The sequence below is a fragment of the Microtus pennsylvanicus genome, chromosome 9 (genome assembly GCF_037038515.1).
Source record: "Microtus pennsylvanicus isolate mMicPen1 chromosome 9, mMicPen1.hap1, whole genome shotgun sequence".
Lineage (NCBI taxonomy): Eukaryota > Metazoa > Chordata > Mammalia > Rodentia > Cricetidae > Microtus > Microtus pennsylvanicus.
In genome coordinates, this window is record NC_134587.1 from 38271756 (window position 1) to 38284908 (window position 13153).

Here is a 13153-nt window from a genome sequence, read left to right on the forward strand (position 1 = left end):
TGGGTTTTTTGTTATTAGCCTATACCTACCTACATTTTGAAGTGTTTTCCTTCTGTTCATAATAGCTATAGAGTTTTTGATCATGCATTAAAGCCTTCAATTTATTTGTTTTTATGCAAACGGAGAGGTAAGGATCTAGTTTCATTTTGCTACATGTGGATTTCAAGTCTTTCCAGTAGCATTTGTTGAAGATGCTCTTTGCTTCAATACATATGTATGTTTGTCTTTGTCAGAAATCAGGCATTGGTGTCTGTCTGGGTTTGGATCTGTTACCGTATTTCTTTCCTTTCAATTACATTGATCTTTAAGTCCAAACAGTGGATTAACCTGAGCATTTCTCATGAACAATTTTGTGTGCATTTTCCCATTTGAAGCCATCAGTTTTCTTGTGAAGTCCATCCTACCTTCAGTGTTTGGAGGGATTTGTATCACTTTGCTATAATTAATTTTCTCATCTTTGATCACTTTTAAAAGACTATCCAACGATATTTCATGTACCTGGAAGGACTCTCATTTATTTCCACACATATGCCTGCTGCTAGCGGTAACTGACAGGCATGGAACGGAGGTCTGTTCCTGGCTATCTGGAAACCCACACCAGGGCACAGGGCAGGGTATTTCTGGCTGCTATTGTCAAAAGGAAAAGTCTTCCATGTCCAGTGTCACCAGGCTAAGAAACATGCAGTACAGAGACTCACAGAACCTGGAAGCCGGCCTTCCTCTGAAAGCGATCCTCCGCTGCCCTCTGCTGGCAAAGATCCACATCACAGGCACTGCCAAAGGACGGCTGTTCTGAAGCAATCAGTAACAAAGCAAGGAGCAGAGCAGTGTCCACTGGGCGCTGTCGTTTGTGGAGAAAGGTTGGGATGGATTTTTGTACTTGCAGCTCTGCTTGGGTCTGTTCAATAATGGCAGGAGGTGCTAGAAATAACGAAAATGATCCATGAAGCAGGGAAGGGTGCAGGGAAAGGCATGGCAAACAAAGGGAGATTCCCAACACCTATGTTTTCTGAGTTTAGAATCTAGAATTAGCAATTCCAGGGAGCACAACACATAAATAAAATTTTAATTAGAATTAGGCGGGGCGGTGGTGGCGCACGCCTTTAATCCCAGCACTCGGGAGGCAGAGGCAGGCGGATCTCTGTGAGTTCAAGGCCAGCCTGGTCTACAAGAGCTAGTTCCAGGACAGGAACTAAAAAGCTACGGAGAAACCCTGTCTCGAAAAATCCAAAAAAAAAAAAAAAGGATTTAGAATTAGACACAAAAATAAAAACCCAAACCTCGTGTTACATGTAACAGTATCAGCTCGAAGCCAGAAGCCACTTCTCCACATGGAGAAAGAAAGTCTGTACCAGAGTCACGGGGCACTGCCCGGGAGGGACACAGGTCTGCCTGCAGATGGCAGCACTTTGGAGAACAAGACCACACAACACTTGCGGGCACTTGTGCCCATGCAGGCACATACTCTCACACTCACACATACACAGAGGAATAATAAATTTTAAAAATAAAAATGCATGCAGTCCTGTTCAGTATTCCTCAGCACATGCTTTTGCTTTCAATTGCTTTCAGTTTTTCTGCACTCCATATATAAGTGATGATCAATCAGCTGGAAGTTTTTACTCAGTGTTGATGGGTGGCTTTTTCTCTTGCTTGTTTTGTTATTTATTTACATTATTTCTTCAATTTCCTATCCTTCCCTTCCCTCACATCCTTCCAGAGCCTCTTGCTCTCACTACCCACCCAACTTAAAAGAATACAACAATAAACCTCCCCAAAACCAATGAAACAAAACCACACATCACCAAAAGAAAAACCACCAAGCTGTAACCAAATAAAAGCACACAAAAACTTGTGGAGTCCATTATACGTCAATCAACTACTCCTAAATACGGGGCCAGTCTTGAGTGATTGACATACACGGTGTTGACTCTATTGCAGAAAACTGATTTTCCCTCTCCCAACAGGTCTAAGTGACAAATCAGCTGTTAACCTTGAACCTAGCGACTAGATTTCATCCACTCATTTCTTTACATTATAACAAAATAGAGTATAATTAAATGAAACTAAAACTATCACAGTGGGTTGAACAAGATAAGCAAACAGAAGGAAAAGAGCCCAAGAGAAGACACAAAAAAAAATCAGGAATCCTGTAAAAACACTAACCTGAAAGTCATAAGCACAGAGGACCTGCTGCAGACCCATCTAGGCCTTCTGTTTGCTGCCTCAGTCTCTGTGAGTTCATATGAATCTCACTCACGTTAATTTAAAGGGCCTTGTTTTCTTTCTTTCTTTTTTTTTTTTTTTTTGTGGTGGCACATGCGTTTAATCCCAGCACTCTGGAGGCAGAGACAGGTGGATATCTGTGAGCTCAAGACCAGCCTAGTCTACAGAGCTAGTTCCTGGACAGGCTCCAAAGCTACACAGAGAAACTCTGTCTTAAAAAAACCAAAATAAATAAATAATACTATGCACCAAAAAACTGTATTAAAGGCCAAACATTGTAAATACAGCATTTTAGTCAGTTAAGTCTTTTGGAAACAAAGCAGATTTGTATTTAATCACTTAATACATTAAATAGAAATCATTTAGTATCAAGGCTCTTAATAGTCTGATGAATCCATAAAGCATATATTACTTCTTAATTGATTATATCCTCCTTAGGGATACCGGAAGGTATTAATATTTACACTAGCCAAACAGAAAATATCTTATTTATGAGAGTTTACATATATAGCTACGGAATTATTTTTCTCTCAATGTTTCATGATTAGGGAAACTAAGTAAGCTAAATTAAAAACAAGTATATTTTTATTTTATTTTATTTTTTTTGGCCCCTCTGTCAGCATCTATCTTTGAAGCAATGACTGAAGTGGAATTCACTGTGTAGACCAGGCTAGCCTTGAATTCACAGAAATCAGTTTGCCTCTACCTCCAGGGTGCTAGGATTAAAGATCAGCACTACCACACCTGACTTCTACTCATTCTGCATATTTTTAAGTCAGGTATGGCAGACAGTTGCAGTCCCCCGCAAAGAGTAGAGTCAGGCAGAAGAATCACTGTGAGATTTAGGCAAACCTCTGTTATAGGCCATACCCTAGCTCAAAAACCAAGTAGCAACATTTATGTGGGCCTTGACATGGTGGGGTCACCATGGGTTTATCCCACCCTGATCTTTAGGGCCTTGTTTTCTTAATGTCCTCCATACCCCTGACACTTAAACTCTTTTTGCCTCCACTACTGAGGGGTTCCCTGAACTGTGAGGGGAGGGATTTGACGAATACATCCCATTTAGGGCTGAGAGTTCCAGGATCCCTCACCTTCCGCAGAATGCCTACCTGTGGGTCTCTGTATTTGTTTCCGTTGGCTGAAGGAAGACGCTTCTCTGATGATGGCTGAGTGAGGCGCTGATCTGTGAGCACAGAATATCACTAGGAGTCATTTTATCCCTACACAGCTTTTGTTGTTGCTGCTGCTGTTTTGCTTTTGTAGACCACTATCATTTGGCATCTCCTAGGTCCCAGGGCCATATCGTCTCAGGTTCTTGTTTACTCAAGCAGTGCTGGGTATGGGTTCCATATTGTGGAGTGGGCCTTAGATCAAATAAGATATTGGTTTGGTATTCCCACAAACTTGGTGCCACCATTGGTCTAGCATATCTTGTAGGAAGGGCACCATTGTAAATTAAAAAGTTTGTGGCTTGGTATTTGTAGCAAGCTTATACAAATGTAGTAAAACTTTCCTCTGTGGAACTGCCAGCTCCCCAATAATGATACGGAGACTGAATATTAATTACGAAAGTTTTTCCATCTTCTGATATCTTCTTCAATTTCTTTCCTCAATGACTTGAAGTTTTTATTATACAAGTCTTTCTCTTGCTTGATTAGACATACCCCCAAGACCTTTTATATTATTTGAGGCTACCGTGAAAGGTGTTCTTTCCCTAATTTCTTTATCTGAGCATTTGTTGTTTGTATACAGGAGGTGTAATGATTTTTGTGAGTTAATTTTGTGTGCAGCTACTTTGCTGAAAGTTGTTGGTCAGTTTCCAGGTGGAATGTTTAGGGTCACTTTGCTATAGTATCATATCATCTAATAGTGAAGATATTTTGACTTCTTCCTTTCCAATTTTTATCCTTTTGATCTCCTTTGGTTGTTTTATTGTTACTCCAGCTAAGACTTCAAGTAGTATATTAAATAGGTATGGAGAAAGTGAACAAACTTTGTCTTGTTTCTGATTTTGGTGGAATTCCTTTGAATTTTTTTTCCATTTAAGTTGATGTTGGCTATGGGCTGGCTCTAAAATTCCTTTATTTTGTTGAGGTATATCTTTTGTATCCCTAATATCTCTAGGACTTTCCTCATGAAGGGATGTTAGATTTGACCAAAGGCCTTTTCTACATCTAATAGGTGTTTGTGTTTGTTTTGTCTTTCTGTTTATGTAATGGATTACATTTAACAATTTATGCATGTTTATAGGGAGAGGGCTGCTCATTAGTTCCTGGCTGCTCAGTTCATGAAATAATCACTCAGAAACTGTATTAATTAAATCACTGCTTGGCCTATTAGCTTATACATATTTCTAGATAACTCTTGAATTAACCCCTTTCTAGATAACTCTTGAATTAACCTGGCTTACCAGCAAGGTTCTGGGCACACCTGTACCCAGTGGAACTACATGGCTTCTCTGACTCCACCTACTCTCTCTATAAATATCTCCTCCAGCCTGGCCATATTCTGTTAAGCCATTGGCCGAAAGCAGCTTCTTTATTTATTAACCAATAAAAGCATCACATATACAGAAGGACTTGCCACATCATATGTTGATACATCCTTGCCTCTCTGGGATGAAGCCTGCTTGATCATGATCTTTTTTATGTGGTATTGGGATTGTTTTGCAAGTATTTTTTGAGCATTTTTGCATCTATGTAAATAAGGAAAATTGATTTGTAATTTTCTTTCTTTGTTAGTTTTTTGTGGGGATTGGGTATTAGGGTAACTGTAACCTCATAAAATGAATCGGGCAATGTTCCTTCTGTTTCTATTTTGTGGAATAATTTAAGGAGTATAGGCATTAACTCTTCCTTGAAAGTCTGGTAGAATTCTACACTTAAACCGTCTGGCTTTGGGCTTTATTTTGGTTGGGAGAATCTTAATTACTGCTTGGATTTCACTAGGGATTATATGTCTGTTTAAATTGCTTAGCTAATCTTGATTCAACTTTGGTAAACTAATACCTATTGAGAAAATTATTTATGTTTTCCAATTTAATGGAGTACATGTTTTTAAAGTATATCCTTATGACTCTCTTATGATTTTCTGGTGTCTGCTGTTATGTTTACCTTTTCATTTCCATTATTATTGATTTGGGGTCTTCTTTCTCTGCCTTTTAGTTAATTTGGAGAAGGGTTTGTCAATCTTTTTTCTCAAAGAACCAACTCTTTCTTTCATTGATCATTTGAATAATTTTATTGTTGCCATTTCTATTTTATTTATTTCAGTCCTGATTTTCATTACTTTTCCTTGCCATCTACTGCTCTTGAGTGTGTTTGCTTCTTTTTGTTTTAGAGATTTCTGGTGTGCTGTAAGTTGCTAGTATTAGTTTTCTCCAATTGTTTTATGTAGGCAGTTAATGCTAGGAACTTGTCTGTTAGAACAGTTTTCATTGTGTCCCATAAGTCTGTATATGCTGAATATTCATTTTCATTCAATTCTAGAAAATCTTTATTTATATCTTGACCAATTTTTTATTTAGTAGAGAGTTGTTCAGTTTCCATGAGTTTGTAAGCTTTCTGTTGTTTTTGGTTTGGTTGATACCCAGCTTTAATCCATGGTGGTCAGACAGGATGCAGGATGTTATTTTAATTTCCTTGTATCTGTTGAGACTTGCTTTATTTCTGAGTGTCAATTTTGGAGAAAGTTCCATTAGGTGCTGAGAAGAAAGTATATTATTTTAGTGATTTAGTAAATTGTTCTTTAGATATTTGCTAGGTCCATTAGATTTATAACTTTATATTGTTCCAACATTTCTCAGTTTAGGTTGTCTGGGTAACCTGTCAATTGGTAAGGATGGGGTACTGACGTCTCCCATTATCAGTGTGTGAAGGTCTATATGCATCTAAGCTGTTGAAGTGCTATTTGGTTTTGTTTTTCTTTTTTACAAACTTGGGGGCCTTCGTGTTTGGGGCATAGATATTAAGAATTGTAATGTCATCTTAGTGGATTTTTCGTTTGATGAGTATGTGGTGTTCTTCCCTGTGTCTACTGATTAGCTTTCGTTTAAAGTCTATTTTGTTAGATATTAAGAAGGCTATAATAACTTGCCTTTTAATTCCATTTGCTGGGAATATCTTTTTTCAACCCTTTATCTTGAGGTTGAAGTCTATCCTTGATGTTAAGGTGTGTTTCTTGGATGCAGCAGCTGGATAGATTCTGTTTTTACAATCATTCTGTTAGTCTGTATCTTTTTACTGGGAAATGGAGGCACTGATATTGAGAGATGTAAATTACCACTGATTGTCAAATGTCCTTATGTTGCTGTTGTTTTGTTGTTATTGTGTTGTTGTTGTTGTTGTTGTTGTTGTTGGAAGTGGTAATGTGTATGTATGTGTGTGCTCACTTCTTTTAACATTGCTGGTCTGTGTTTCCTTGGATGTAGTTAACCTTCCTTGGTTGGAGTTTACCTTCTAACACCTGCTGTAAGGCTGGATTACATATCTGCCTGCATGCTACCATGTCCCACCATGATGATAATGATAATGGTCTGAGCCTCTCAACTATAAGTCACCCAATTAAATGTTTTCCTTTATAAGAGTCGCCATGGTCAAGGAATCTATTCACAGAAATAGAAACCCTAACTAAGACAGTATAGTTGTCTGGGCTAGCATTTGTGATCTCTTAAAGTTTACAGAACATCTATTCTGGCCCTTCTGGCTTTTTTACATTGAGAAGTATAAGTCTAATAGGTCTACTTTTATATTACTTGGTCTTTTTTCCTTGAAATATTATTTGTTCTATACATTTTGAGCTTTCTGTTCTACTCCAGTCTGTTTGGCATTTTGTATGCTTCTTGTACTTAGATAGACATCTCCTTTTTTAGATTAGGGAAATTTTCTTCTCTGATTTTACTGAAAATATCTTCTGAGCCTTTGACCAGGTTTCTTCTCCTTCCTTTCTTCCTATTGTTCTTAGGTTTGGTCTTTTCATATTGTCCCAGATTTTATAGCTATTTTGTGTCAGAAATTCTTTAGGTTTAACATTTTCTTTAGCCAATGTATCCACTTCTTCTATTATGTCTTCAATGTTTGAGATTCTATCTTCTATCTCTTGTATTATATTGGTGAAGTTTGCCTCTGTGGTTGGTTCCTGTTCAAGTTCCTAAATTTTTTATTTCCAGATTTCTCTCAGTTTGAACTTTCTTTATTGATTCTCTTTCCACTTTCAGGTCTTGAATAATTTTATTCATTTCATTCCACTGCTTATTCGTATTTTCACATATTTCATTAAGTGATTTATTTGCTTTCTCTTTGTAGAGCTCTATCATATGCATAAAGACTATTCTAAGGTCTTTAATTTGTGATTCAACTATGTTGGAGTAATTGGGTCTGCTGTAATAGGATTACTAGGAAGATCTTTGCCTAGGGAAGTCCTATGTTTAGTGGTGACATATTGCCCTGGCCACTGATGGTGGTTTTGGTGCTGGTGTCTAGGCATCTAGGATTAGGAAGATTGCAAGGTGCTGATATCTGGTGTTGTCTTTGTTGGGTGGGTGTTTTGCTCCTTGGTTTCTGTTTCCTCTCTGATTCTTAGGAGATTGTGGTGACTGTGTGTTGCCTGTTGAAAAATCTTCTGGGGTCCTGATACTTGGGAGTGGAGGTTCCAAGTAAAATATGTTTCTGGCTATTGGACCTAAAACTTAAGAATGGGGATGGGATGGATATGGTAGAGAAGCTTCAGAATTAGGAAGAAGTCAGTATGTTCTGCCAAGATCTGCTTAGTCTCTTGGAAATGGGAACAGAGATGAGGTAAGGCCACAGAAGAAGGTCTGCTACAGAATTGGAGATGAGACTGGGGACTGGACTCAGAGGAACAGAGGGAGAGGTGGTTCTGCAGTTAGTCTGCTTGTTTCCATGGTCAGAGTGGTTTGTGGGTTCTCAGAGAGTACCTGCTGGAGGCTGGGACAAGCAATGAGTTGGGGGAAGGAAGTTTGGAAGGGGAAGATCTAGATCTATGATCCACTGGATATGGGTGCAGGATGTAGGGGGAGGAGGCTACAGCGGGGGATCTGCTGCAGAGCTGGGATGAGACTGGAAGACTAATTTCAAGGAGCAGAGGGAGAGGTGGAGATCTGAAGTTAGGCTACCTGCTTCCCCGGCTGGAGTGGCCTGTGGGTTCTCAAAGAATGCCTGCTGGAGTTGAGGGGAGAGACAAAGCAAGTCATGGAGGAAGGGAGGATAGAAATGGAGGGGAAGATCTATGGGATCCACCAGAAATGAGGTGGGAGGAGGCTGGCACAGGTATTCTGCTGCAGAGCTGGGAATGCAACTAAGGAATGAAGGGAGAGGCAAAGTTCTGCAGTTTACCTACCTGCTTTCCCAGCAGGAGTGGCCTGTGCATTCCCAGTGAGTGAGTGCTGGAGCTGGGGCTGAGAGAAATTAGCAAGTGGAGAAGGGAAGTTCGGATGGAAAGATCTGTGTGATCCGCTAGAGATGTAAACAGGAAGGGAAGGGAGGCTGCAAGGGATGTTCTGCTGCAGAGCTGGGATGAGACTGGGAGATTAATTTGAAGAAGTAGGTGATGAATTTGGGAGATCTGCAACTAGCCCACCTCTTTCCCTAGCTGGAATATGATAGTGGCTTCTGCATTGACAGCCTTGAGGTTAGAAATGCCATCTGAAGTTAAAAATGATATAGCACTTCCTCCTTTTTTACTCTTATGTCTCTATATTACCAAGTATTAACTACAGACTTGAATACAACATTGCATGATAGAATAGGGCCCCATGTCAACTTCTTATTCTAGTGACAGGCTTAAAAATCTCCTTCCTCTCTTCTGACCACAGCTGTCCCGACCTAACTAGTCACACTCACTTCGCTTACCAGATTGAGAAACAATGGGTGGTGCTTCTGCCACCTCTGCTGGCAAAGATTGTCCTGAGGGATTGAGGATGGGCACACAAGGCATAGGGTGCCACCTTGTGGAAGTAAGAATTTAGTGCATCTGAGCCACTGTCTTGGTCCATTCCAAAAGCGAGAGTGTGGGTAGAGTGGGGTCACCCTCTCCACAAGCACATTTCCTCCCCCAGACAGAAACCCAACCCCAGCCAAGGAGAGACACACTTACACTCCAGTGAGATCCACACTCATGCCTCAACCCAAACCCTATGGCACTGAATGTCATTGAACAATTCACGCCGCGGCCTTCTGTCTAGTCCCATAGGACACTACTGAACTTCAAATACTGGGTTAAAAGCTCTCACTCTACATGCCATGGCAGAATTTAGGCATTATCTTGAATCCCATACATAAATAGTACATTTTATAATGAACTAATATGAACTTAATTGTTTATGGTTGTGGGATACCAGGAAGAAACTGCCTGATGTAGTGGTGCAAGCTTTTAATCCAAGGACTCGCAGAGGAGGGAAGGAACAGGCAGATCTCTGGGAGTAGGAAACCTACCTTAGCTACATAAATAGCTCTACGTTAAACACAGTCAGAGGGAATGGAAGACACCAAGAATACCTCTAAATGAACATTAGCAAAGTTCACATGAACTCAAGGAATAAAGTAGCATACATAGGGTCTGCACAGGTGTGCACATACCACGCTATGTTTGTATGTATGTATGTACATACTTTTCATGTATATATGTATATGTGTATCGTGTGTGTGTGTACACACGCATGTATTATGGCCTCCAGTTTAGTATGCTTATGGGATTCCTGAGTGAGCGACTAAGTGAGTCTCTTGATTCTTGTGCCTCCTCTGTCTTGTCCAACTCCACGTGATAGTTTTTGTTTTATATTTTGTTACATTTTATTATCTCTTAGAAGCCTGTTCTTTTCTGACTAGAGAAGGGGAGTAGATCTGAATGGAATGGGAAATATAGAGTAATTGGAAAGAATAGAAGGAGAACCATAATCATAGTATTTGAGGAATATAACATATTTTCAATGATAATGAAAGCAGCAGGGGAAGGAGGAGAAAAAGGGGGAGTTCTCTTTAGGTTAGGGTGAGCGACTTTGTAGTGCCTTTTCCCAGCAAACAATTCTTGTTAGTAAATGAGGGTTTTTCTGTGGCATCAGGTTGCAGGCTATTCTACTTGGCTGCAGATGTTCTGTGACTCCACTTGGATAGAAGCACATCTGGGGTTCCTGACTAGGGCTTTTGGTCTTGGTTGAAATGAGGACCTATACCCCATCTGTGTGTCCCACCTCGATTTTATATCTCTGGGTGTTTGCCTGCTTATATTGGAGGGTACATCTCATGAGTGCCAGGTGCTGGTGAAGACCAGAAAAGGGTGCTGCAAATCTTGGGACCAGAATTACAGGTGGCTGATAGCCTCTCTGTGGGTACTGAGAAGCAAACCCAAGACCTCTGGAAGAACATTCAGTGTGCTTACCTGCTGAGAAGCCTTTCGGCCTCAACCCCAGCCCTACCCGGCTCTCTTTATAACCATAGCTCTTTTTGTACCCTTAGGTCTTCTCATAATGTCTTTGCCATTTACTGTAGGCATTTCCTGTGTGGAGGAACACATGCAATGTGCATGAAAGCTAGGAAACCTAACACAATGATGCCCAGGGTCACAGCTTCAATTTTAAAAAAAAAATGGAACATTCCCATAACCCTGAGGCTACCTCCAGACATAGGAATGGTTGTGAATGTCATTTTGTTTCACCATGGACTTCTCGCTCCAAATGGCAGGAGAGGAGCAAATGGGAGCAGCGGGGCTGTGGTGGTTTGAAAGAAAATGCCCCCAAAAGAAGTAGCACTATTAAGAGTTGTGGCTTTGTTGGAGTAGATGTGCCTCCTTGTTGGAGGAACTGTGCCACTGTGGGGGGGGGGGGGGGCTCTGAGGTCTCGTATATGCTCAAGTCATGCACAGGGAGACAGTTGTTTCTGCTACCTGTAGATCAAAGATATAGAACTCTCAGCTCCTTCTCCAGCACCAAGTCTGCCTGCATGCCATCATGTCCAGCCATGATGGTGATGGACTAAATCTCTGAACTAGAAACCACCACAATTACATGCTTTCCTTTATAACATGCCATGGTCACGGAGTCTTTTCACAGCAACAGGAACCCTAAGACAGGGCCGATCTTGTGGGTTAGCAGATACCTATGAACCATTCTAATGTCTTTTTTCTAAAGCGACTAATGGCTTTTGACACAAATGACTGAAGGTGGATGGCCTGCCCAGCCTGTTAGGCTCGTCATTTCCTCAGGAAAAGTGCACAAAGACCCACTTGCCAGAAGAGGTCGCCCAAACACCACCTTTAGTTTTTCATCCATTGCATTAGAACCTTTACACACAGCCCAAGACTGCAGCAGGCACATTTCTGCTAATTCATTGACTTCGTGTGTGAAGGGTGGGGAGGGTATTCCACAGTCTGTATGTGGAGGCCAAGGAACAAATGCTGTGTCCCTTCTTATATGTGGGTCCCATGCAACTTAGTCAGAATCACGGGCAAATGGAAGCCAGGAGTGGGGGTGGGGTCCGTCTAGGGGAGAGGATGGTCCGGAGGTCATGTGGGGAGTGAAAGAGGCCTGGAGAGGGGCCTGAGCCTGGGAGCCCAGGATCCTCCTCAGTGCCCTCCAGAGTTGGGACTGTAACACCTGCTGAGCCCTGTAGCGCGATGTCTCTGTTTTTCAAGGTATATTAATAGGGTATCCCAAGGATTTCATTCTCTGCCTAAGGTACAGACAGAACAAGGGAATTATTCATTTTATTAACTAAAGATACTTTTAGGTTTGGCTAAAACTGCAGGAAGCAAAGTTGGGAGAGAGCTCCATCTCAGGACTAGTTTGAATCCTTGACTCACCTTTCCTCCTTTTCTGCTTTGCTATTTGGAAAAAAAAAAAAAAAAAAACCCTTACCCTCTCCCTGATACTCACCCCATCGTGGTTAATACAAAAACCTAGAGCAGCCTAACACTTTACAAACTGAACTTGCAAATCGAAGTTGTAGATTTTTAAAATCTGGTTTTAATGGTTAGTGCCTTCTACATAGCCCACACTGCCCTACAGTCCCAACCCTGCTGTGGCAGCCTCCTGGGCAAAGGAATGACAGGCACGACCCCACCAGCAAAGCCAGAAGACCAAATTCTACTGGGCTTTGTTCTTCTCTAACTCCATGCCGTGCTTTAGCAGTGAATATGGACGTGACTCCACCAAGTCTCTTTAGAGAAGAGTGTTTGTTTATATCAGATTGTTGGATGTGCTTCTAAACCATTGCAGAAACAGGAGAAGTGGAGCTATAGGTCCTACTGGACCAGTAATCCACCGATGAGAACTCGGAATTCTCTCCAGCCGGGCTTTCTCCCCTCAAGTCACACACTCAGGGATGCCTCCTAGGAACCAAGTGGCATTTTCCATGTATTCTACCTAAAGACTGAAGTCTACCCTCAGAAAAGATGATACCAGTAGCCATGTGGGGCCTACAGCCTGAATCACAAGAGCAGGCTGCCTGTCAATCTTCCTGTGCACATCACCAAATGCTGGCAACCCCAATCTAGCTAAATCTTTGGCCTGAACTCTTTGCTCTTTTCTCCAGAGTCTGCTTAAATACAGTCAGGTAGTATTGGAAAAGTAATTTTAAAAAAAAATCCCTATATTGCTTTCCAAATAGCTTTCCCTAAACCAGAACGGTTCCTGAACAACCAACCAACCAAACACAATGCTATCAGCACAATAACAGAATAACTGAGGCTGGGGGCAGCTGGAGGACAGTTTCACGTGGCCATTTCAAACAAAGGATTTTCCAGTCTGGGATAGTTCACTGGCTCTCCCAAGGCAATTTTCACAGTATCTCTTACCAAAGGGTCTGAATTCCATCTCCTATACTTCAAATGGAAAAATAAGAAAAAACTGAACATGATTTCTATTGATAGGTATAACATTATAGTTAGTGTTCAGATGTATTACTGTCTTCAA